The 26,972-nt window shown below is 47.5% G+C and overlaps 1 long non-coding RNA gene across 1 annotated transcript in view; it reads right to left on the minus strand.

Annotated features, from left to right (window-relative positions):
* Positions 1-18,799: 18,799 nt before the first annotated feature.
* Positions 18,800-26,972, minus strand: part of LOC128916264 (uncharacterized) — a 36,798-nt gene continuing 28,625 nt past the window's right edge. The window contains exons 3-4 of the long non-coding RNA XR_008468881.1: positions 23,567-23,862; positions 18,800-18,882 (exon numbers count right to left, since the gene is read on the minus strand). This is a non-coding gene — a long non-coding RNA (uncharacterized LOC128916264). The remainder of the gene's footprint in view (positions 18,883-23,566; positions 23,863-26,972) is intronic.

Below are 26,972 nucleotides of genomic sequence, written 5' to 3' on the forward strand. Positions count from 1 at the left end.
GATCTGGTCTGGTGTGAGTAAGGCTGAGGCTAAAACGCTAGCACTAGTGCCCGGGGCCCCAGATGGCAGGGCCATGAGATAGCATCAGAACCGGAGCTTCAGTTCTTGCATTTTTGTGATTCAAGTGCCGAGCCCACGTCAGCGCCAAGTCAGCCTCAGAAACATGACTGGGCAGTAACCAGCCCAGCAGTAACTGCCCCCGTCTAGACACCGTCAGAAGACACCGCGCAGAGAAATGCGCTACCTCAGCCATCAGGCTGGGAACTGGCTCCACTGAAAATTCCCTCCAGGATCGGGACAAGCCCAAGGAAAGGCACCGCGGCAGAATGCAACGAGTCCAACCCACCTGTCCAGGCTAAAGGAGTGCGAGGACCTCGCGTTTCACTGATTTCATCTTGCTGACTCTCATACGAGAAAAACTGTGCTTTTTGGTCTAGCACCTTTGTAACAGATACCTGTTCACTTAGAAAAATAGAAAAGAAAATCCCCAAACCAGTTCAGGTCTTGACCCTACAAGGAACTAAGGAACTCACGTAAGCACAGAAGGCTACAGTTTGCTTTGCAGAGCTGGGGCCTTTGGGAAGTCCAAGCACCGTCATACAGTAACTGCATCCATTTTGGAAGGGATTTGTAACAGAAATAGAAAACCGTGACATCCATGAGTTTCATATTTCATTGCAACTCTGCAAAATAGAGATAAAATAATCCTGCTTCAGAGAACACTCGTAAAATTTCCCATTTTCTACAAGGGGGCAGCACAACTGTACCAAAAAAAAAAAAAAAAAAAGAAAAAAAAGAAAAAAAACCCCACAAAAACCAAACATAAATTTTCCCCCTCAGCACTCCTTGTGAGAAACCAAGACATTAATCATCCCTTTCCATCTCCTCACATAACAGCATTCACCTCCACCAGCTCCTCCTGCTAAGAATTAGTCCTCCAGGTAAGTTATCTCCAACCTCTACCATCAAAACAGCAAAACAAGGATTGTCTTGAGCAAGACGGCCAGCCTCAGAGGTCACCAACACCAGCTCCTGAGCTGCTCTCTTCCATTGCCAGCCTGAGCTCCACACCTTCCACTCCCTGGCTTCCCCAGCCAGCAAAAACCACGCTACAAATACAAGACCTTGCAAAAGGTCCCCTACAAACACAAGACCTTGCAAAGAAACTCAAATAACGTCCAGATCAACCTTACCTTACTCTGGAGAGCCGTCCATTCCATCCACTCTGGGCACACGCTGTGTTCCCATCTGTCTCAGCTCCAGCTGCAGGGGCTCTGCCGAGCAATTGAGCTCACCTGCACCCAGGGCACACCTGAGCCGTTACCTTTCCTCCCCACCCCATCCTCCTCTCGGGGAAAAGCCACTCTGCTTCAGCTGTGAAAAGGATAATTGGCTGTCTCCAACCCTGCCTGAATTTCCACTTCCTACAGGGGAACCTGGATGCAGCCATAATCCAATGCAAAAGCCCATCTTTCCTGAAATGGGATGGTGGGATTTGGCATCTGCTGGCCCCACAGGTGATACCTGACGGTTCCAGCTCACTACTGGCTTGAGCATGCAGAAGTGGCAGGTCCCCGAGGCTGACACTGCTCCCCGAAATATCCCACCCCCTTTCTCCAGGGATGTCACAAAGGTGCAAGGAGGGGAAGGGGGGGAGGCAGCAGCCCCCCTAAGCGTCTCATTATCAGGACAGATTTATTTCCCTTTTTTAAACAGACTAAACCCAGCATCATTTCTCTGGGGTACCAGGGGGTATCAGGGCAGCTGGGACGTTGCTCCATCTTGAACAGATTTACATCAGCCTCCCCGACCCCCATCACTGTCGGAGAGCCGCAGGGGTCCGGCAGACACCCGCTCCAGCTCCAACATGCACAGGGAGGGGGTTGCTGAGGCAACAGCACGCCTTATTTAACCGTTATTTAACCCATCTCGCCCTGCCCCCCCCGCCCACCACTGCCGACGTGCGCGACTGAGGGTACGGCTTTTATTAGGGTGGGATTTTGCAGCCGCTGGATTTATGGGACGTCCCCAACCGCCTGCCCTTGCCAGCGGCCCTGCGAGACGGTGGGTTTGCAAAGCTCAGCTCCGGGGCACACAGCGGCTTCCCCAGCCCTCTGCAAAGGGCAGGGCAAACAGGTGAGAGAGACTTTTATGAAAAAGACAACCCAAAGCAGGAATCGAGACATGAGATTTTTTTTTTTCCCATTTTTTTCAGAGGGCCATAAAATCACGGTTTTTCAGACGGAAACCAAACTCCATCCCCAAGACGTTGCTATTTTGCCATTTGGCACCACCGTCACTGCGGGGCTGCTGAGGGCAACGAGGGGCTGAATCGGGGCCGGTTGCCCCCGAGTCACAGCTCTCCCAAAAGCTGCGGTGCTTTTTGGGTGGGAAGTAAAACATTTATCTGGTTATGAGGCTCACTGGCTCTCAAATCAAATCTCCTCACAAATCACACGTTTTGGGAAGCCGGTCTCCTCTGCAGAAAACAGAAGAAAAAGCAGAGGCTTGGCAGGTAAACCTCACCCTGGGCCCTGTGGGTTAAGGCCAGGTTTTTATAGGTTTTGTATCAACGTGGGTTTTGCTGTCAGGGATTCACGGGCGGCACTGGGGCTGGGACGCAGGCCCCAGGGGAGGGGGCATCACACGTCCCTACCAAAGCCTCGCCGCCCTGCAGAGCTGCCTGAAGTAAGTTGTAGTGGGAATTTGTGCGTGAAAACCAAGGAAGCACATGAACGAGGTTCCGCCACGTGTGGAAGAACCATCTTCATGCCGTGGTATCCTTAGGAGCGAGGGCTAGCAAGCCCGCACCCCCGCAGAGAGCATCGACATCCATACGAAGCCCCTGAAAGCACCCATATGAAGAGGCAATTGATTTCTTGGCCAATACAGCAGACACAAGAAATTCAGGGAAGCATGCGTTTGCGTGTGTTTTCAATTAAATATTAGGTCCCTCTGCAGCTTGTTGATCCCTAGCAAACAGCCGTTTGAGAGAAGTGCTCCCTATCCCAAAGCCAGGGAAAACTTCCAAGCTCGTACTAAAGAAACGTGGCCCTGTAGGATTTACTGAACAGGATTATTCTAAGTCTAAGGACAAATCTGGGTTTTGCTTTGATTATCTGTCATGTCACCATTAGAAGCATTCATGAGATGATTAGCTGCCTTGAACTTTGGTTTTACCGGCACAGATAACCCCCCCACACCCCCCCAGTCTGTCCCTCTCAAACTCAGCACCTCAGCTGTTACGCCCAGATGAAAAACCCCTCCCAGCCAGAAGAACAGCTTCACTCGGGAGGCTTCAGGATCTGGAAGACAGCAGTTCTGAGAAGCAAAGGACAGATGACAGAGCTGCCTTTATGGGTTTGAATCTGGCTGTGATGAATAATTTGTAATTTTTGTAGATGCAATATGTATGTCGTCCTTTACCTCTCTGAGAGCTATATACTTAACTGCAAAGCGTGAAATCAAAGGGATACTAATAAAACTGGACTGAAGTGAAGGCAGAGCTCAGATACCAGCCTGCAGGACACCGAGTCACTGGGATTTATTGGAAGGTGATCAATGGAGAGCACTCCCAGCCAAACCAGCAGTTCCAACTTCTGCAAGCATTAACCCAGGGCAGTTGCAATGCGAGAGCCCATCCAAGAGAAATAAAGGCATGGAAATAATGTTCTTGGGGACTGGAAAAGGGTTCCAAAAGAAACAAGTTTACAAGATACTGGCTCATAATAGTAATTAAATCACTCTCACTGGAAAGCAGCTAAGTGAGATATAGCGATGAATTGGTCAAAACCCCAAGACTTTAATCAGAAGTAACTGGAGAGCCTTTTACCAGTTTCAGTGGAGGGGAAGGAGCCTGAATGGGCACAGAGACCCCTAAAGAGCATTCTTCAGAAAAAAGCCCGAGGAATACGAGGAGGAGGAAAACTGCAAAGGAGATGATTGAAACTGCCCGTGCTGCAGCAGGACCTCGCCTGTGACTGATGTGTTCCCCTCCAGCACTTTCCACCAGCGCTTGTCTCGCTCTGCAAAATAACACGTACTAACAGTGCTGACACTTACCATATCATCCCGAAGATCTGAACTTTATTTATACAAAAATCAGAGGCAAGCCTAAGTGGCAATAAAGTCTCAGAAGGTCTTAAAAGTTCTAGGAATTCTGAGCATTTTATTAGGTGAACTAACAATTCTGCAGTAAAAATAGCTTCGGGTTTCGCTGTTCAATCTTACTTTTCCACGTTGCTCTGAGCTTTCAAGATGTTAGAGTTCAGCCTGCAATGCGCCTTGGGCTGCAGGCAGCGAATAAGTTTATAAAACATTATGTGCCACTTCTGCAGAATATGGGAGTCCTTCCCATCAGCCACGCTCTCTCATTTCTAGCAGAAGGTGGTAACAAGCATAAAAGAAGAACAAAATCTAACTAATGGGACTTTAAACAATCAGAAAGAAAATTATGACAGCAATTATGACAGCTCAGTGCTTGGCAACACCTTCACCTTTCCCAGATGTCAGAGGATAAGCTATTTTTACTGAAAAATGATGATAGAAAGCAGGGCTTATTTGGACATCTGCAGCAGAAATTGATTTTAAGTGATTTGAGCTTTGAAAATGGGGTTTGGAGGCAACTCATTGGGCTTTGTTTTTCTGGAAGAGGGGACAGGCCATTTTCACATTCTTGGTGCAGGATCAGTCTCTTCACTGGAATGCCTGTCAGTCACATTTAAATATGTGCAATATTTACTTTTTTCACTCTCTGGACCTAGGCACTGAATAGGCCTTAATTTTAGACTCTGGCATTGGACGAGGTGAAAGTGGCACTTTCTCCTTTAGGACGCATCAAAGCTCCCATTTTTTCCAAGCTTTTTTTCTTGCTCCCTGTAGAGCAGAGAAAACTGTTGCCCAAACCACAACATTATTTCCCTGTTGCCCTTCCATCTCAGCCGAGCCAGAGTTTCATCTGCCACCACCACTGGCCTCCCATTTGCAGTTGGTGACCACCAGTGCTAACCTAAGCCCGGCTCAGCTTTATTCATCCATCGGCTCCATCATTCCTGCTGGAGCCCCGTGCTCAGCCCTGGCTGAAACCTCCATCTCCCTGAGCATCTGCTGAGCGCACCAAGTCCGCTAGGGCAGAAGCACGTCAGCTCCATGTGGCAGGAGCACTCGATCCATTGTAATATTGAGTTTCAACACGCAGCCTTCAGTTATATGACCCGGAATATTTGACCTGATGTCAGAAGGGGCCTCGGACTATTGAGATTTTTCCCCAGGGCACCCTGCCCTCTTTCTACCAAAGGAATCCGATCCAGCAACAGGAAAGAGTGAGAATTTTCAGCTGTCCCCATCCCCTGTGAAACGGTCTGAGCTACATGTGCCTCACGTAAGGTGTCCCTTATCCACTTGCTTTCTCCTCTTTTCCTTTCTAGGTACTAATCCTGCACTAATTTCTTCTAATAGACACATAAAATACTGTGATAAATTAAGTTCTTGCAAACACAACGTATTTTTCCTTTCTCATAGCATCTTTTCATAGCCCCACGTGGGCTCCAGACTTGCAAGGTGCTAAACAGCTGATAACCCTGTTCTCCCCCGAAATCAAGGCTGGCCAAAGGCGTGCAGTATTTTGCAGAATCAGACTGCATTTGTAGAACTTGTTTCATCCTTCACTGAAATCCAGGCACCTCTGGGAGCAGAAAAGGGCAGAAATTTAACACAAATAAACTGTAACACTTTAGGAGGGAGTGTAAACAAAAACTACAGCAGCATGGATTTAGAAGGAAAAAGGAAAAAAAAAAGAGAGAGAGCAATAGCCCAACAACATGCAAAATGTGGGATCTTTGTTATTTCATCAGGTTAGTACCTCAGTTGTACACCCCATTAGAAAAGCAGGGTCTCCCGCAGAAAACCATGGCCAGTGTTAGCTCCCAGACACCACTAACTAGCCCTAAGACTTGCTAACTTCAGCAAGCGAAGGCTGGTGAACCTCTCCTAAGCCACTCAGCCATTCACTGCCACCACTCCGTCACATCGCTTCCTACAGCAGCAAGTTTTCCATGGGAGACTCCTGTGTGAGCATTGCTGTGCCTGTGCCCCCTCACATCCACTTCGGTGTCCTGCAAAGAACTAAATGTGAAACAGGGAGACTATTCCTGATACCAAAACTCAGAGCAGTTGGGAGTTGATCCCCCCACTGCCATATCTGTTATCCTGGGGTTTTCTAACTCTGCTGACTACAAAAGGCGAAGTCCAGAACTCCACTGGCTTTAGGAGGGGCAACAAGCCTCTTGTGCAGGAAAAAAGCCTTTCAATTTTATTTTCTTGCAATGTACTGTTTTCAAGCAGGGGGGTATTTTTAATGACCAAAGGGTCTTGAAAACAAAGAAAAGTATCCGGGTATAGAGTTATCACTGCTATTATTTAAACATCAGCATAGGAAAAAAAAGACTAGTCTTTTCAGGCTTTAGCAACTCAGAAGTGAAAAACTCCCTCAGAGTTTTTGCAGATAGGCCTGGCTTCTGCAAGAAGCCACCCTTGAATGGGCTTTTGCCCCTAAATGACACGTTTCACGGATGCCAGGTCTATCTTCCCTCAGTCCACTGTGTAGGGACACGTCTTGGTCGAAGTGGCTGTTACTGGGCTGCAGATGTAGATGATCCAAACATTCACGTTGCTGACAGAAAAGTAAATTTTTTGGCCTTTGCAATAGTGTGGATGAGTCTCGGCTAGCAATTGTTTCATCTGGCTTATTTGTCCACATGGCATATAGAAAATGTGCTTCATTAGGCTAGAAGTACGCAAAAGAAAAGCACAGCCTCAACACCGGGGATGGAGTCAGGATCTCCTCTGTTCTGATTCCAGCTCCAGCTGGGATGCTACGCTTGACTTGGGGTAACACTTTTAACCTCTCTGTGTCCATTACCCCAACTTACAGAACAGGAAAGCAGCAACAACCTCCCCCCCAAATTGGCTTTGTGATAATTAAGATTTGAAGAATGTTCCGAAGATTAAATCCAGCCCCAACACACACCCAAAAGCATCACAGTTGCTTAAAACTGAATGGCATAATGGAGATAAGTACAGCCGCAGAGTCATTTGGAAAGTCCAGACAATGAGCACATCAATCAAGGCTGCTTCCTAAGGCAGACATCTAAATACATGCTAATGAAGTAATTTCTACAACACCCCCAACCAATGGGGGCTGCAGTACTTAAAAGTAATAACAGCAGTGAGAACAGACTGTCCGTTAAAAAACAAAATAGAACATTGAAAAACCAAAAAAGAAAGAAACAGTTTGTGTATTTCAGAGCTCTCAGAAACATTGTACCTTTGAGCCAGGCTTTTGTTCAAGTGAGGGCTTTTTGTCTTTCAGCCCTCCCTTACTCTCACTGCCTGCTTTATCATTCATGCTTTTCACTTGCCACGTACCCAGATGCTACAAGAATGGGCAGACTGTGGGCCCAACTGAAGTCTACTGACATCAAAAGGCTCCCGTTGACTTTAACGGACATTTAACTAACCCTCTATAAATCACTGAAAGTCAGTGATTAAACAGACAGCCCCTTCTGAATAGTGGAGAGGCTAACATAACGCCCCTGAAATTTAGTTCCTATACTAACTCCGACCCTGCATGCTTGGGGGCAACTCTACGTCTGCTTTATCTCATAACCTCCATGCTGAGAGTATTTCAAAGAGGAGAAATAGTTTCTCTCCAAGCCAGGGGAGAACTTCCATAATAGTTCCCCTATTTGGGGAGTTATATCCCAGCTGGTGGATGACTTTAGGCAACCCATGGTGGAGGTTCATTTGAGGTCCATGACACACACTCTGAATCCTGAACCTACTTCATTAACACAAGTGACTAATTGACCAGCTAGGTCTCCACAGTTGCTCCAGGTGCACTGGCGTGCCACCTGACAGAGCCTTTCCAGCACGCGGCTCGCTCATGCGCCTCAGCTAGTTACATGGGAATTTTTTGCGTCTGCATAAAGAACAGCACTGACGCGCACCTCCTCTCCGTGGGGTTGAAATGTGACTAAAGTCATATCTTGTGGTGCACATTGCATGCATATTTGACCATGTCATCTGCCTGAGAAGTCACTGACCTCCTGAAGTCCCCCCTCTGAGCAGGCTGGGACAACCATCTTTCACTCATCTGTTAACACCTCCCAGCCAGTCACCAGTTCCTTCTGCACAAAGCGGTACTGGGCTGACAGGTTTGATGATCTGCAGATGATGTTCGGCCCTGACTCATAAGCCAGCTATCTCCAGGAAATTTTATATCACTGAAAAGGCAAAATGCTCAGCTCACTAATGGGATGCGTAACTACTATTGAATGACCCCAGGCCATTCCCGAGTTATCTCTTTTTATTTAATACTTACAGCTAAAGCATTTTTAAACAAAGTAAAAAAATTGTGAATGATGAAAAATATATAATACCTCAAATTTATTATTTTTTTTTAGGAAAAAATATCCCCAAAATGACTCAGTTAAAAAAGTAAGAAAGAAATCTACTGACCCACGTTACAGTGGCTGGGGATTGTGCTCGGTGTACCTGCCCCTCGGCATTTCGCCACTGCCAGATCACTCCCTTAAGTCCCCTGGCAAATGGAAGAAGTAGCAGCAGCCCCAGTGTACTCTTGGGAATACACCAGTTCCAGGACAGCCAATTTTTCGCAAGCTCTTCAACTTGTGGAACTGGAAGACCCCCAGTCTGCCTGGACTTGTCAGCACCAATTTGGCCCTTCAGATGGATGACAGTAATTCCTGGGATTTGCACTGCTCTTTTACACTTCCAGGCTCTAGCACCAGGGTCAGACTCTGGGATGAGTCAGTGAAGTTCCCATCAAATAAGAAGAGCTAAAGCCTGGTGGAGACCAGGTGAGGACCAGGACTCACTGTCCAGAGTAAGTTTTCTTTTTTTGAAAGCATTTCTGCCAACTATTACATTTTGCTAGATGTCCCACATACATTTTCCTACCTTTCTCCAAGACCTGAAATTTTGGCCTTAGCTTTTAAATGTATTATTAGCCCAGCCATAGTCTTGTACGAAGTCTAACAGATACAGCACACGTGGCATTTGCCTAAGCAAAACTCACATCCTAAAAGCAGCACCATCTCTACCCAGTAACCACTTTTATACCTTGGTCAGGCCAGTTCTTGGCCCTATAACTCTGAAGAGCCCAAGTCTATGTCTCAGACCAGCTTTGGTCTTCCCTGTGTTGACACTTTTGTTGAATTTCACCGCTGGCAGCGGATGGTCCTGTGCCACTAGCCCTGATCAGCAGCATCTCCTGATGCTCCTGCGCTCCCTTCCTGCCCTCGCTCTGTCCTGCACCACCTCTAAGCAACCTGAAACACTTCCCTTTTCCCAACACAGCCGTACCTCTAGATGGCTGTCCAGCACGGCGCACGGCAGCGAGAGCCAGCCCAGACACTGTGACGGGGATGTAAGAGATTAGGCCAGTATTAGATTTCGGTCTTCCAGACATTCATATGAAGCGGCTTCTTCCGCTTTAACTACTTTCCTTTCAAAATTTTCAGCCAAGGGCTGCGTCCAGACTGTGACAAATACACTGCGGCACATATTGAATGCAGTGGCTTAGAAAGAAAACGCATTCACAGCTGAGGTTCATGGACAGAGCTGCACAGCCGTATCTTTCGTGTCATCCACAAATGTAGCCTGCAGCTAGTTCCCTTTTGTACAAGATTTCATGCCTGGTTCTTCAGCCAAAGAGCTGTAGAGCAAGTTCACACTGTCATTCCTGGTCCTTTTCATGTTTTCTAAGTAGTCCTGACTACCAGAGCCATAAGTTTTCAAGTTAGGATTATTCTTTCCTTATTTCTTTCCTTATTTTTTTATTTATTTTCTTTACAGTATTTCCTTTTTTTTTTATTTCACCTTACATTTCCTGTTCGTGCAGTTTGATTTTGTCTTATCCTACCATATCTCCCTCCTCACGACCTTTCCCAGTACCTCCCCCAGTTCAGTACTGGCTGGAAATCAGTTATTTTGCTGCTTGCCCATCTCTTCTGCATCACAAGTTTGTCAATCACAGCCATTAATTTAACACCCATTTCGTCTGCCAACCCTTCTGTGCTACAGGAAGGAAGCCACCACCCCAGAAAAGACTTTTGTACGACTAGGCTGAATTCCTTCCTCAGCTGTATGAAAGCAGCTCTATCATCTAAGGATTCAGGTGATAAAACTAGGAAGGAGAATTTGGTTCAGGTGTTGCCTGTGTGATAGCCTCCAAACCTTTCCCTTGCTTGCCCAGCCGATGCTATTTGTTCTGCTGTGTAATCGAGGCAAACCATATGCAAACGTGCAGCAGGGAGCCCTCCCTGGAGGGCATCTCTAAAAGCTCAGCTATCTTTAACATCGTTATGGCTAGGATTTGGGAATAGCAAATCTTCTGATAACTATCTGCGATGGCTCCTGTGCTCCACACAGATGCTGCTGCTCCCATCCAGTGCTCAGCTATTCTTGGTGAGCGCCTGCGGAGCACAGCTGGCTTCACTCCTCTCCTTCCAAGACTGCAGCTCTGTAGTGTTCAGGAAACACAATACAAGGGACTTCTCTTGCAACTTTTCTTGGTATTTTTCACAGCAGGTGAATGGGCCCAGCTTCTCTGGAAGCTCATGCAAGCTCAGCCCAGTTCTGGGTGACACAGTCCAGTCCCACAAAAGCACGACACATCCCTCATTTCAGGAGAACTGTGGAGCATTGCATGAAGAATACATGCTGTACTTTCCCAGTGCCAAGGGAAAGTGGTCACATCGTGATTATCTGACAATGAAAAAGAAATACTTGGAAAAGTTCCGGAGCAGAGTCTGTCTTTTTGAGCAGAACATCCCAGCCTCGCCGTCCTGCCGTCTGTCTTGAACAAACACAGCCCGAGCGAACGGCAGCACAAGGTGCTGCACAATCGGCCCCAATGTTTACGCACCTTTGGCAAATTCTAAATTGGGAGCAGCTGCTAGCAAACTAGCAGGGATGTTTTATAGCTTGCTGACAATGCCAGATTCTGCAGATACTACAGTCCGTACTCAGTGGCATCTCTGGAGTATTCCGTTTTTACAAGCATTTCCCAACACACCCCCAGGAATGCACAAGAACTGCTCACATTTACGCCATCAGGGATCAGGGATGGTTCATCCCCTTCCACAGTTGGCTCAGACACGCTCCCCGCACCGCAACCAGCCCATCAGCATGAGCTCAGCGGGGAAGGGCTGGTGTCTGTCCTCACTGGGGGTTTTACGGTTGGTTTGGGGCACCGGCAGGGCATCTGTTATCAGACCTGGTACTCCCTCACTTGAGAAGTTATTTGTCTCATCAAGGGACAGTTTGCTTGTTTAGAAAAGGAGATTATAATATTTATTTCCCAGCAGAGATGGGAAGCCTCATCAATCGTTACTTAAGCAACTGAAGGTTTTTATTTGGATGAGGCTAAATAAGTGTAAAATTATGGAGGGGATTAAGACAGATTAAGGGGTGCCTGTTAGTCAGAAATGCCTCCTGGTGGGCTGGGAATTTTTCCAAGAAGCTAAACATAACTTGACTTGCAACACCACAAAGTGAATATCTTGTGCTACCGTATCACTCCCTGTGCTTGCAGTCGGCAGCTCCAGCAATGGTTTAGAAATCTGCTGCCTGACCTGCTGTCTGCAGGCCCGCATCTGATGACAGCTTCAGCGACCACACTCAGCTGTCTCTGGGAGCCAGACCTCATCGGTCCTTGCACCTGGCCAAAGGGTTTCACCCAGAAGCAAGTGGAGACGTGCCTCAACCCCTGCTCACTGTCAGGTCTGGCACTGCCATCAACTATCACTTTCAGCAGCTTCACCGCCCACAGGTCCTTATCACAGATCCACCACCTCCGGCACAGCATTCGATTTTTTTAACATAAGTTATCATCATTCCGAAAAATAAAGCATTACATCCCTTCTCTGCATGCTGTCACAACAGCATTGCTACATCCCTTTAAAGGGATGGTGTGCAAGTGCATGAGTACACTTTATCAATACACTTTTTTATTCTTTATCAATACACTTTTTTATTCTTTATCACTTGAACTCATCTTAGGAGGTTTGGACAGGGGTCTCAGGACTGTCCTTTCCATTAGGAATAAGATAATGCCACCTTTTACCCATCACAAAGCCCCAATACCATACTTCTTGGACTTCACGTGTCTCAAGGGTGGCACCAAATCAGAAAGTGCAGAGACTTTGCGCACTGCCAGGGAATAATATTTCTTTTTTAAAAAAAGAATCTCAGCATTTCATTTCCTTTCCCTCAATTTGCATGAAAACTCTGCAACAGACACCTATTTAAGACCAGGTAACATACAAACTGCAGCACTGGATTACCTCCGGATCGGATGTTAAAAAGGAGACCTTGCTTATTTTTTGGAAGAATAGGGAAAAATATGCTGTAGAATATTTTGGAGGTCCTCGGACTTCTGGTTGTGTAACAACCAAAACTTCTCTTGAGTCATTATACCCTCCCCTTGTTAAGTTCTCATTTGTTTTCACACATATGACATATTAGCTTCCTACATCAGTGGGTAGGAAGATCGTACTTGCTTTATAATCCTTCATAATGCTGCCTCTCCTTCCCTCAAATAATTTCTTCCAAAAAAAACCTTTCAGGTAATCAGAGTCTGCCCACGGAACTAAAGAGAATCGCTGTCTCCTGACAATGACATATTGCCTGTATTTTCGGAATGCTAAAAAAAATCAGGGAGTATATTTACTGAACTGAACAGATCTGTACCTGGAATCCTCCTCTTGATACTGCAAAGGCACAAGGTGCCTGCGTTGAACAGAAACCTAACAACATGAAGTGAGATTCAGAATAAAAGGCAAACCTTTTTCCAGTTTTTAGGAGAAACTGAAGTATGACACTCTAGGATCACTCATCCCACCCAAAACCCCTTTATGTAGCTTTGCCCATGGAAGAGCTGATTGTCTTCATGACAGGATTCAGGACCTAGGATGGATGCAGCATGCTCCACGTGAAGGAAAGAGTCCACAGAGCGTCGGAACTGCTGATGTGAGAAGCAAAGAGCAGGAGGAGATCCCAAAGGCACAAGAGCCTGAACAGCAGCAGCCACAAATATCTGCCCTCCTCCTCTCCTCATCTCTGCTGTTCTTGAATAAAAACATAAGGGTTGGTGGTTTTTTTGGTCAGTCTTAGAAAGAAACAGGTAGCACTTGGTTCTCAGGAGGCAGAGATGACTGCAGCTCAGTGGCTCTGAACGGCCACAAAGCCATACAGAGGCTTGTGACCATTTCAGATCTCCTGCTCCTCAATTGCTCGACACTGCGCAGTCACTGTCCTCGGTAGGGTGTGTCACTGTCCTCGGTAGGGTGTGTCACTGCCCTTGGTAGGGCTGGCATTGTGCCTTTTTCAGTCTTACACTAAAAATGTCATCCTTGAATCTCCTTAATGCAACAGCCGTATTTCTGTCCAGAATTAGGGAACTGGGACAGGAGGGATGGGATGGGCATGAGGATGGGACACTAGGATGGGGCACAGTTGGCCATGCTTTCTCATGGTCTTTGGGAGAGCTCTTCTCCCCAGGCCATCTTTCAGTAACATGCTGGCCTGAAATGGATAGAGCAACCTGGGAGCTGGATGCTGCCCTATAGTTCTCCCTTTTTGAGCTATAAAACAGCCACAGCATGACTGTCCATCTCATACAAAAGCAGGGTAAAACCAAGCGCTTCCTTGCTCCGTTCTGACACGATCTGCTGGTAGGGAGGCAAAGCCCCATCTTGCAGGCAGGCACTCGACAGGCTCAGGTGCCCTTTCAGCTCCCAATGACTGTGTCCTGAGGCCCTGCTTGGTGCCAGCACAATTCATGACAAGGGTTTATCTGGGACAACCAAGAGGGAACTTGTGCCAACAGAAATAGGACCCAGCTCAGAAAGGAGGGGTCCCCCGTGTCTGCAACACAACCCCCAGCACAGCCAGGGATCTCTGTAATGAGATCCTTCGACTGCAGCAAAAGGGGACTCTGTTAGCAGTAACCAGACTCACCTCCCTCCAGCTTCCCCTTCTCCCTTTCGGATACAAGGGGTCCCTTCTCACCCTAAAGGAGCTTGGCAGTGCACAGTTCTCAGTATCGCAACCCCAACCAGTCTCACCCAGAAAGGGCCACTGCTTTCTAGATCAAGGAACATCAGAACTTCTTCTCTTACCGCTCTGTAGCTCACTTTCAGCTCCCTAAGGACTATACTGAATTTATCCAGAAGAGAACATGTGTTTAAGTGAGAGCTCACAGCCAAAACCTGTATTTTTTGACCTAGAGGAACAGGTACTAAATGAAAACTCCCCTAGCTGTTGTACAGGTCAATTCTCCTCAAGAAACCATATAATCAGGCCACATTCCTCAGTTAATAACACACAATACAGTGTCAATACATTCTATTAGCTTGGTGCTGCTAGAGGATGCTCCCCATCCCTTTCCTTGCCCTGGAAATAGCCTATGGCTGTGATTGCAAATTTAAAGAGAAGGATTAGAAGTGGTGATGTTGACATAGGGGCTGATAGGCCAGTACAGAAATTGATGGGAAAATAAAAGAAGAGCTTAAAACTACTGCTGTATCACTCCCAAGACTGGAAGTTTGCATACTTGCAAAATGAGGCAGTTGAGGTCAGAAGCAGCCAGCTGATGAGTTTCCTTTGATCCTTTTTCTTACCTGTTTGGATGGCTTCCCAGAATTTCTGTCTCATATACGCTTCTTTTTTCCTCTGATAATCCCCTCAGGCTAGTCCAGAAGCATCCATTTAGATGTCCTCTGAAATGAGTGCACTTGACTGACTCTCACCTGTTACATGCATAAGGGTCATACACAAAAATACATTTACAACATTAACCCTTTCTGCCCAGAACAGCACTCCTTTCAGGACAGGACAGCACATACGCAGAGGTTTGCCTTTCCTTCAGCTGTGTTCAAACCTGTCGCTCGTGCTTCCCAAGCACAGACTACTCTGTGCTGCAGCCCTGGGTTTACGGTTGCCGATCCTTCTGCCAATTTTAGAGTCACCGTATTACATCAGTAAGAATTAATGCTGATGGCCCAAACCTTTGCAAGTCTTGGAGCAGACTCATCTTCCCCCATGTTCTTGTTACCCCCAGATCAAAAAGTAGTTAGAAGAAAGCGCAAGCCTCATGCCTCAGCTTCAATAAACCTGCTGTCCAAAAACTGTGAAGCAAGATCCCAGCATCCTCAGAGGTCTCATCCTGACACTGAAAGCATTCAAATGGCAGGAGGGGGAGCCCACAGAGCACTGGGGGTATGTCTGGAGCGCCGCAGTCGGCTGCCGCTTCCTCTCTGCCTTGGCGAGACACAGCAGCACGTCCCATTGTCTGCTGGGACCACAGAAATATTCATCCTGCCACGCAGCACATCCCAACCGGATTCCTAAGCTGCTTCTCCCACTTCGGAAGTTGCCAGTAAAATAGAGGAAACCTGTGCTAAAAACAAACTGATGCCACCCAGTAAGAGAAAATTAACAACTTCCCCAAGGAGGTGACTCAGAGGGGACCTGGCATTGTATAGATAATAGGGAGGAACAAATGGCAAACCATAGTTAAGCCCATAACATCCATTCCAAGATGGACCAAGCATTTAAACTGGCCCACATCAACCCCCCTTTGGCACTTGGCAGAAAATAAGAAGCAACAGCAATAGCTCTGTGCCCATTTGAATGTAGAGCTAGATCACTATGTACTAAGGGAACTGTGCCACCCATTGCCAGTTAATCCTGCTTTAAGGGCCCTACAAGGAAGAACCCCTACGAAGTAATGAGAAACTTATACTAAACAGGAGGCTCTTTTCTAAAGGGGCAGTTCTACTCTGAGGGGAAGCAGGAAAACACGCATGGAACCGCTTTGTGCTGCCTGCTCGGTACTTTGAGTTCTATTTTCACATTTTTATAATTATCACATAATGCATAATGTCACACAAACCAGGAGACGTCAGTGCTGTGCAGAGCCAAACCGAACACGGGCAGGCACTGCACGCTCCCTGCGGGGCGGCCCAGCCCCGGGCTGCCCTTCCTGGCCCCGTCCCACCAGCCCTGCGCCCCACGTCCCCCCTGGAGGCAGCACAGCCCTGCCTAGGGCAAAGCTGCTCCTGCCCTCCCGACGGCGCTCATCTGCAGGGGATAAACCCCTCACACCTCGTCTTGTGGGTTTAAATGAGGTGTCGGAGCCTTAGGTGGGTCACAGCCTCCCTTGGACACTCCCCAGCCCACAGAGTCAGGTTTCCAAGCCAGGCACGAGTGCTCTGAGCTTTCTGAACTGAGGGAGCCCAAACACAGCCGGCCTCAAGGCGCCCGGTGGGTCTGGCCAGCACCCTGTCCTCAGGGCACACGCGCGTCCTGGCAGGACACCCATGCCCTGCTTTTATGCCTGTCTCCAGGGCCGACGCATGCCCCTTCCCAGGACACCAGCCTTGTGAAATCCCCGAGATAACAATTCTCCTTCTCAGGGATAGGGGACTAGTGAAGCTTGTCACACAAACACTTTGCAAAAAAATTAATTAAAAAAGCAAACAAAACAAAACGCCCCCTCTCTTTTTTTCCCCCCTTGCTATCATAAGGATGCACTGCCATACAGATCAGCCAGACACCGCCTGTCATCCCCACCTCACTTTCCTCCCCACTCTCAATGGCTGCGTCCTCTCCTGAGGGTCTCTCCCCAGGGCACCCCTCTGGCCCTATGTTCCCCGTTCAGTGATCTCTGTTCTCCAGTCCCTCTTCCCAGTTCAGACACCTTCCTTGGTGTCCCCTTTGCTCTGCCACAGCACAGGCCAGCAGCTGCCTCAGTAATGAGTGGTTTCTTTGAGATACGCCAGATAACATGGGACTGGGACTTCATAAGCCCTGGGAGATTTGCTGTAGGCTCACGAGAGAGGACGGAGGCTCCAGCTCCATGGAGAACCTGTGGTCTGGTCCTCCCCAGTCTGATGGGGCATCCCACACGCACCTGCTTTGGTTCCAGCATCCCAACACAGGTATGTTCCTATCATCAGATTCATTCCCACAACAGTCACAGCTATGTTTTTCCATATTAAAAGGTCATACATATGCTTTTCATCCTCACACTTGATCCCAACGAGTCAACCTCTGCTCTGCTATCAGAACTGAAACTCACGCTGTAAAAGCAAAGCCTGAAGCAGTATACAAAGAATTTTAGCCACGACTGGCAAATGGCAGTAATGTTGAGAGATTTTTGCAGCAGATCCTGTTGAGAAGAATAGAAATTATCCTGAAGAGAGAGCTTTCTCCAAAACTGCAGGAAAATATCTTTCTTTAGAACCAAAAAGGTTTTGTTCTTTTTTTTTTCCCGACCTGGGAGATACTCTGCCACGCCAGACAAAATTACAGTGCCCTACTGCTGCATGGCAAGGATGAACAAGAGGGAGGAATAAAGTATCTTTTTCCCCTCTTACAGGAAAGTATTATACAAGTAGCCAGCTGCGCTGCTGGGGGGGCTCCTCCAGAAGCACTGGCATGCTGTTGTTACTAGACTAAATAGATTGTTGGGCTTCTCCATCAGAAGCTTCTTCGCAGAAAAGCTGTACAAAGTAAATATATTCCTTCCAAGGCCAAAACCCTTCGAGTGCCAACTCCCAGCTCCGAGCAGATGTCCGCGGTTGGGCTGCAAAGCCCCCGAGGAGCAGGGGGTTTGCACTGGCCAGGTGTCCCCGTCTGTGCGGCGCAGCCCCTGCGGCAGCGCGGGCTGGAGGCAGCTGGCGGAGGCTGGTGGTGTCAGACAGCCACCCGCTAATGAACTGAGAAGCACCGGAGGAAATTCCTCGCTGGGGAGATGGGAATACAACCACCACCCAATCGGGGGCATTTCAGTCACTTAGCGTGAAGCCAAAGAGTTGCTGTGTAACCTTGGGTAAGTGGCTGAAATGCTGAAGAGGCAGGGTTGAGCTGCACAGCAGGTCTCTGAAGAAATCTGCTCTATTACTGGCTCCGGGAGGGAGTGTCATTTGTCAGACAGAGAGAGAAAATGGGATTTATTATTAGAGAAAGAAACGGGATTCAGCGCTGCTAAGGTTGCTTCTGAGTCTGAAGCAGGAAAAACCTTGAGGCTGAGTTAGGACCCCTCCTCCTGCACCGTGTGTGCGAACTGATGAAGGTTGACTTAGGAACCTGTTCCCTGTTCCTCAGTTCCTCTGACACAGCAACCACCGCTGCTCGCAAAGAGCTGTGCCCTAGCCAGAAATGCAGCACAAACACCAAAGCACCAGTCTCTCACTTCAGGGAACCCAAGTTTTCACGTGATCCCAAGTGGGGAGTGAATTGTAAGGAAATCCATCTTGATGCAGATAAAACCAGAGGCCAGTTCATTCACGGGACACATACAAAGGGGAAAAGCCAGCAGTCCGTACACCAATCTCTTTTTCACTGTTTTTAACAAACTTGCAGTGTCAGGCAAAATTGGAGCTTTAGCCCAACAGTAATAAAATTGCTTTTCACAAAAAAAACTCTGCCTGCATCTGGCAGCTGAGAACGCTGCCAAGGCTTTAACCCTCTGATATTAACAGAAAGAGATATTGATGAGTGTCCCTCCGGCGAAGGAAACCAAATGGTGTTTTTAACTTCAGTGGATTCTTTACAGATTTTCAATTCCTTAGCAAGGCTGTCACTCCAGACTGGGGTGTAATTGAGATGCATTAGCCACTCTCTCAAAAACTTTCCCAGGAACACATGTGCACACACACAGACTACGCATTCAGATATAAATACATACCGTACCTGCACATGCATTAAGCTGCTGTTCATGGGCTGTCTGGACATTTCCACTGCCAGCTCGGCTGCTCCGTCAGTCGCGGCACTCAACACTGCCAGCTCAACCTGACAAATAAAGCAAACATAGAAAACCAGCTTATCACTGCTGGATATCTGACCACAGCCACGAAAAGCAGAAGAGGGTCTTTTAAGGACCAGTCCTCATGAAAGGAAAGGACAGTGGGTGTTTTCACCCCAAGAGGGATGGTGAACCTCTTAAAAGCAACTCTTCTACAAATGAGTGCAGCATCTTGCTGATGAGCCCACCCCACCTCTTCGGCCTGTACTGCCTCCTCACTGGAACAAGCCACCATCCGTGCTCAACACAGTGGAAAATCTCCCTCCAAAATCTTCCAACCTCCTTTATCATACTAATTTTGACAAAAGGCCAAATTTTATGAGCATAGACTGATCCTTTTCATAGCCTAGCTCTATTGGGATGAAGAAAGTGTGTCCTTGAAGGGTTTCAGTTGCATAAGGACCTGAAGCCATAGCATTGATCTGAGCACACCTTAGCTCTGAAAGGCTGGGATGCTATCCGGATGCAGCTTCTGAAACCCTGATTAACAGCGGGTGTTAAAGCCCAGATCTCACTCAAAAATTGTCTGTTCCATGCAAGCAGTGTTTTCTTACAGACTAGAGGAGACTAGGGTCAGCTATACTGGAAACCTTCTAACGTTAACACTAAAGACCAGCTCTAGGCTTTCTTTTAGCCCAGGTGGTGTAAATGAGTTACATTATAGGTTTTTAGTAAGTGGCAGAGTGGGGTGTAAACACACCTTTTTACAGTTCTATGTCAAGGCAAGAAAAATCTTATCATCCTCTTATGAGAAAGAGAGCGTAACACGAGATGTGCCAAGGATTACTTCCATCTCAGAAAGAATGATCCATCAATAAATCCTAAAGCACTTCATGAGAGCTAAGCATCAACACCACACAGCATCCTCCTCTGTCCATCTGCAGCAGGGAGAACTAATACACGGAAAAGGAAACCGAGGCACAACAATCTTATGATTATTGTCTGAAAACATAATCCTGTAACCAAACCAGTATGGTAACCTAATCACTTGCGTGCAAGGAAGGTCTCTTCAGCAGGGGAAATTATAGTCTTTCCTGGAGAAAAGGGGAAACCTTATATTTAAGGGAACCAAAGCTTTTTGGATATGGAAATAAATGGTTTACAACTTACTGTTGACAAAACCTCACAAATCTAAGCAGAAAAGCTGATTAAAAGATTGTGGAAATAGTAAAATTGATAAACAGAGAGAATTTTATCAACTTTGTATAACAGTCAGTGGCCAAAATGTTAATCCAAACTTTTAAATGTTTATTTGAAACATGCTTCAGAGTTCCTCAAAATTTTGCTGTCTATCAGTTTGAGGCCATAATTTTATTTCATTTACATTGTCCTCCACACACACACTCCTTTTAATGAATTGCTAGAGTTGCTTTGGCTTTGGCACATGATGAAGTCCTACATGGCCAAACGTCTTCAGAAATCTACGCCCAGCTTAATTTGAAGGTGTTTTATCTGGACATTCAGCCACCAACCCACTTGCTCTTCAAAGAGAAGAGAAACTGGAGGTCGAACTGGCTTATTGAGAGAGGAAATAGCTTATTCTGAAGCAGCCAGTGAAGTGACCACTCTGATTACCTTGATGTAAAATAACAGGATTTGGCCCAGTCATTATTTTTCCACCAAGTATTTCATAGAAGCCAAGGAAAGCAGTAGTTATATCAACTTGAGACAACTATCAGGTCACCAGGCATCTTTCCCTTCCAGGTCTCCAAAGCACTGCAGGCTTGGAAGAGTCCCTGTGCAGGCAGGGCAACTGCAGGCATCTGATGTGCGTGTGCTCGGCTCGCCTCCGTTCAGGCATTTGCACAAGGGAAGGAAGAAACTTTTCTTTCACAGAAAATATCAGGGGAACCTAGAAAGAACTTGAAAAACTGCAAAAATCATCTCCCGATGTTCAGGGGCTTTACTTCAGCTGCTAGCTGCTGTTTTCCTGCACAGTGCACCTGCCTTCAAGTCATAGACACAGAATTTTCCAACAAAAAGCAAACTACAGTTCGTTATTCCCCCCAGCGCCAGTGTAACTTCAGAGAGGTCAAGATGCTGTTCTCCTTTCTGCATTTTCAACAGGATCTCCACTCTCACCTGGGATCAGGACACCACAGCTACTCGGAACTTCACAGCAGTTGCTCACCAAGAACTCAGGTCTGCCTGCCGCAAAAACACACACCTGCCCCACTCACCACATGCTGATTTCCCTCGGCCCCGAGCAGGACGGAGCCTGTGGGACACAGCTGAGCAATCCAGACTATATCCCACAGAGGGCTATAATACTTCTACCCATTAATTAGGCACATTTGTTACTGGAGATGATGGTAAAGTGGTTAAGGTTGATGAAATAACAAAAGAAAACCTCTGAAATGAAGAGTTGCTTGCCCAACCCTCGCTTCTGCAGTCTGAGCACTGCAGATGCCTTGCTCGGCGGTCTAGCAGAGGTCAGGTCTACAGTGAAATGCCCCCTCCCATAGAAAAGCCAAATCTCATCATCACAGCCTGGAGGGAGCAGGAGTACCGTCAGTCTGACTTGAACTAAGCTTCGGAAACCCGAGAAGATTGCACAGGATTAGTCAGCGGGTAACACAAAACCCCAAAGCCACAATTACCAGCCAAGCAGCAGCCACTCTGCCCAAATTGCTCTCAGCCATCCCAGCCATTGTATTTGTGGGAAACAAGGAGCAGAGAGCACCTGATCCCTCCGGCTACCCCAGAAGGCAGCTCCTGGCTGCAATACACAGGTTTCCAGGACTGGCATCTCTTGAAATACATGAAACCCACAGGGTGGGCAGCAGAGCAAGGTGGGAGAGGTGCCTGACATACACAGAGTTAAAAACCCTCAGTGAAGGGGAAGGGAAACCAGCCCACATTTGTGCCTATTCCTGGACATTAAAGAGCCTTTTAGACATCTGAGATATTAGGGATCACCCTGGCTTGATGCACAAGGGATGCTTTGAAACGGCTACAGCCTTTTTATTCACATAAATTCCCTCTGAGTTGCCTTTTCTTCTCCTCGGGCAGAAGTTTACACCAAGGTTTTATTTGGCTTCAGGGCAAACATGATGCTTTGCAGGAAAGCACTGTCAAACAGACCCCTCTCCTAGACGAGTAATTACGAGAACAAATAGCTCCTTCTTAACCCACAGGGGAGTCCGCCAACCCCCCTCTCTGCTATTCTCGGCTTTTCCAGCTTATAAAGGGTTACCTGCAATCTAAACGAATGGCTTGTCCTTCTCGGGCTGGCTGGGAAGCTGAACAGATTTCAGCTGGCAGTGGGGCAGAGCTGTGCTGCGGATACTCACTGCAGGTTACCCTGGAATGGTAACAGGAGACATCCCCTGCCCTCCCAAACAGGACTCAGGCAAGCGCGTAGCGGTGTTGCAGCATTGCAGCGCAGGTTTAGAGCTGTCAGGTGCTCAAAAAGACAAGCGAGGCAATTCCTGCCCTGAAGGCCCTACAGACCATATGCAAGAGGATGCTACAGGCAAAGATAAATGTGCAGACGTAATTGTAAGCAGTAGGATGAACATCTGGCTAGGATGCCGTGAGCTAGAGGGCCGTTAGGATGCCAGACCTGGGTGCAGTGGTCGGAGCACGGGGAAGTTCTGGACGCAGGAGCGGCAGTGCCCTGGGGCTCTGCAGCAGTCTGTCCTGGAGTGCGGTCCAAGAAAGTAATTTCCAGATCTCTAAGCTGAACTCTGAACTTTAGTTTTGACTAAGCAGTGCAATGTTTTGAATTTGCTGCGAAATCTCTTACTTTCAACCTTTTTTCATAAATCCATATGGAACTTCCCTAATGTTTCCATTTTAACTACAGTCCTACTATTGCCTTTGTCAAACAGGCCCAACCTTTATCTCACTTACCTGAGGATAGCCAGAGTAGGTCAAAATCCACTAGATTTGTGAGGATTCAGTGCCAGCTCCATAGATCCACAAAAGGATAGCCAAAACCAGCACACAAGATGTCTTGTCATGATATTTAAGACTGAATAGAACTTCACAAAGCAAGAGGATTTCAAAAAAAGGATCTACAACCTGCAGTGAGATTAGATAACCCGCTTCACTGAAATGAGCAGGACAGAGAGAATGGTCCTTCATAATATAAGTTGCACCCAGTGTTGCGAGAGGCCCCTTCTGTCAGGCGTGAATTTAGGATGTTACACTGCTGTATAGATGGGTGGCACCCTGAATCCAAAATCCCTACCTGCATTAAGCACCAGCTGTGAGTGATGCCAATGAAGTGAAGGGCAGCTCTTAAGAGATAACGCGGAATCTGATGTCAGTGAAACTGTCAAAGCCTGGCCCTTCACTTCTGTTGGCCAGCAAGTGCGAAAAAGAGGTGCTCATGTTCAAAGAGGGCATTCTAGATTCAGTAAGGAAAAGAATAAATCACCCAGCAGCCATTCATTAAAGGAGTTAAACATCTTCCCCAGAGCTGTACAACTCCTCAGAGAGCAAATGGGAATGATCATAAGTTTTCAGAAGCATCTGATGAATTCTCTGTTTTTGTGCACTTTGCTTTCTAACTCTGCTACCCGGAATGCCCTTTTTCCCCCACAAGCAAAACCGTTGCCATAAGGCTGGACACTGAGAGAGGACTGATGAAAAAAAAAGGGGTCATTTCAGGGAAGCATCCCACAGCTCAGCTGTTCCTCAGCTGAGGACTTCATCTAAAGGTACCTCTATGCATGCCTGGAGCATGCCTCACGGGAGCACCAGGGTACGTGTTCCTGTTGCAGCAACGAGTCATGGTAGTTCATCCTCAAATAGCCATCAGCTTCATGTGTTTTAAACCTGATGCATGTGCAGGAGACTCTTCCGAGATTTCCAGCCGGTCTTACTTGCAAAACATCTTGAGACTCTCTTCCCATGACATCTGAGACTTCTCACAGAGCATCCCTGTCTGTGGCCTTCTGGTGCAGGACAGCACAAGTAGAAAAGATGTGAGCAGAGACAGGACCTTCTTCCAATCAAAGCTAGAATGGAGAGATAAAAGGATGAATGTGAGCAAGCAAAGGGAAGGAGATGAGTTGTGTCATACTTGATACTTGGTGGCTTGCCGAACAACACGAACACTTAGCAAGACATGCCTTATCCTCCTGCTCTTGATCAAAACAAAACTCATATCCAGCACTGGAAACAGGCCAGTATCCAAAACCATGAAATTATGCTCTTGTCATTCACTGCCTGAACTTTAGCCAGCAATATACAGGCCCTATTCCTAGAAAAAAAAAGGGGGGGGGCGGTGTTGGAGATCTCCCCTCTTTCTTTGCATGCAGGTAGCGTGAGAAAGGGGGAAAAATCCTTTCAAGATGTGGTTTTCAAATCACCTCTCCATCTGAGAAGCTCTGGATGAGTAAATATTAGTAATAATCTCTCTGCCTTGGCCAGAAGAAAATGAAGAGGTGGGAGGACAAAATAAACCCTTGTGCTGAAATCATGGAACGGTTTTGCCTCTGCCTTGCAGTCCAACACACACATCTTGGCATGCACACAGCGCCCGGACAAGCACTCTTGCTCCTCATTTTCTTCCTGATGAGACCACCCATAGGCAGTGGAGCAGAATGGATTCAGGAGGAGGATGGAGGGGTTCGCTGGCCATACACCCCGTCCTCCATCACTGGAAAGAGTTTGTCGCATGGAAAAAACAACACATTCCACTAGGGCAATCAAAAAAACATTGACCTCATTGGGACCTAACATTGGTGTTATTATGATGTTGGGGCGAGAAGTGTCTATTTATCCTCCTTTCATTTCTTGTTAAAAAGCATAGTCCATGTCAGAGCTGAGGAGAGCTGCAACACAGAGGAGACATTATTCTCAGCTTTGGATTAAGATCAGTATTTTAATGAAAGCACTTATTAGCCCCAGCTGGGGCTCAATTTTCCAGTGAGTTGGGAAAAAAAATATATTGCCCTGGCCATTCTTCTCTGGGGATTGTGCAGAGACATCTGAGAGTATCAATTACTGATCATAATACTCTATTGGAAACGAACAGCTGGGGAAAAGCCGCTGGCTGGAAACGACTGGATTGCTTTACATTTTAAAGTATAGTTCTTGGCTATATGGTGTCCATTTTTTTCCCACTCTGGGATCCCGACTGCTCTCAATGGGCTGCAGTAACCCTGCCCTTGCCACCGTCTCACGCCAATGCCACCTCTCCAACCATCAGAGGAGGCTCAGCTCTCTGCAGTTGGCCTTGGGCTGCCCGAGGTGTGGAGCTGAGCGCAGGCTCACGGGTCCTCCCACGGGCTGTGCGTATCAACCAGAGCCACCCAAACCCTCCGCCTTAGGGGGAGAGATGGACTGCGTACTCTGTCCCACAAAAGCCACATCAACCCAAACGGCCTCTGGGCCATTCACGCACCAACGCCATGTACTGCCCCTGGAAGTGGGAGATGTGTCGCTGTAATTCCTGACTTCACACCTCTCCCAGAGCCTTAACTCTGAATTCACACGAATCCCGTACTGCCCTGGGGGGGGGAGGGAGGGTCGCCCAGGAATTAAAAGCAATCTTGTGCTGCCACAGCCCTGCATGCCCTGCCACAGCACTGCATGGGAGAGTGTCCTGTCACCCAGGCAGGGCAAGGGTGACAAAGGGAACCCACTGCCATGTCAATAACTTGGTTTTGACAAAATTACTGTGTGGGAAGGGAAACATTATTCAGCCAGCCAAGCGTATGGGTTTCCTCCTTCTTCCTGCAGTTATGGGGTGGAGGAGCGACTACACGGACATGAGGTTATTCCTGGAGAACATGGATGCTCTTTGAATATTTGTACCACCCAGTGACTTAGGCACCCAGGCCACATCAAGATAGGCTTGGGAAGATTTGTAACTTAATGCAGTGATAAAAGGAAGGTGAGTGAGGAACAACGCGGGGGGCAACTGGGGAGAGGTGTCTGCATGTCCTTGTGTGTATAGAGAGCTTTGCATTGGACGTACGGAGGAAGCCAAACCCTGAGCTGGGATCTTGCAGTGTGAACTAAAAGTTGATACCATCTCAACACCTTATACAATAACTGATCCAGAAATGGGTGAAACCAGAGCAGAGCTGGGTGAAGCTGTTATTTCAAAGTTAAACATCAGTACATGCACACAAGGTTCATAACGAGGGGCAGACCTCTGCCTTGTTCAGCAAGCAGGGTATGGAGGTGTGTGTGTGATGTTACATTTACAAAAGAACTGGCATGAGGGTAAAGCGGCCAACAGCAGAGGGTGCGCGGGTGGGATGTGTGCACAGCCACCAGCTTCTCCCTCATGGCCCCTGAGGGTGGAGAGGGTGGCAGCACTTTACTCCTGCCCCGCGGGATCAAGCAAGGGGTGGAAGGAGAGACGTCCACAGATGTGTGCCAGCAATTTCTGGATGAGTTTAAAGCTGTCTTCATGTGAACAGCTGCGCTGAACCATAATGGATGGTCATTCTCAAAGGCAAACTGTACATTTCCCAACAGAACAGGCTGTGTGTGTGTGTGTATGTGTGAACCACATGTTTCTCTGGGAAGGGGGGCTGAGGGGGGGACAGGGGGGACGGGAGGGAAGCCCACTCCAGCAGTTGCCAGGTTGAAGGTTTCACATTCTTTCAGTTGTAGTGGCTGAAGTTTTTTTCTCCACTAGGAATTTCAGATCTGAGTGGATTTTATCAGAATATCAAATCAATAAAACGCTCTATCTGGGAACCTGTTCTCTAAATGCCATTGGAAAACAAACTCAGATTTGAGGAGCTAATTGCCAGCTAGCCTGGGACCAGGTAGCTCAGGAGTTTCACAAGAAAGCAAAGGTAATCACAGGCACGTTGGCCTTGAGGGATACTCCTTGAGATATGGTTAACTTTTTTATTCCCTTCATCATCCCCACAGCCAGTTTGTCCCAGCTGAACTAGGAGCCTAACTCTTTGCAGGGAACAGAAGAGAATATGCATGAAAGCCAAACCTTGAAGGCCTTTCCCACATTTTAAAAGAGCAAAAAATCCTCACTGCTGGCCCTACACTATTTTCACAGCCCTGTGATAACACAGGGGCTAAAGAGGCACCTCTTCAGACCCAAAGCCCAGCCACTGTAACAGGACAAATTACATCTCCCACAAAC

The sequence above is a fragment of the Rissa tridactyla genome, chromosome 11 (assembly GCF_028500815.1).
Source record: "Rissa tridactyla isolate bRisTri1 chromosome 11, bRisTri1.patW.cur.20221130, whole genome shotgun sequence".
Lineage (NCBI taxonomy): Eukaryota > Metazoa > Chordata > Aves > Charadriiformes > Laridae > Rissa > Rissa tridactyla.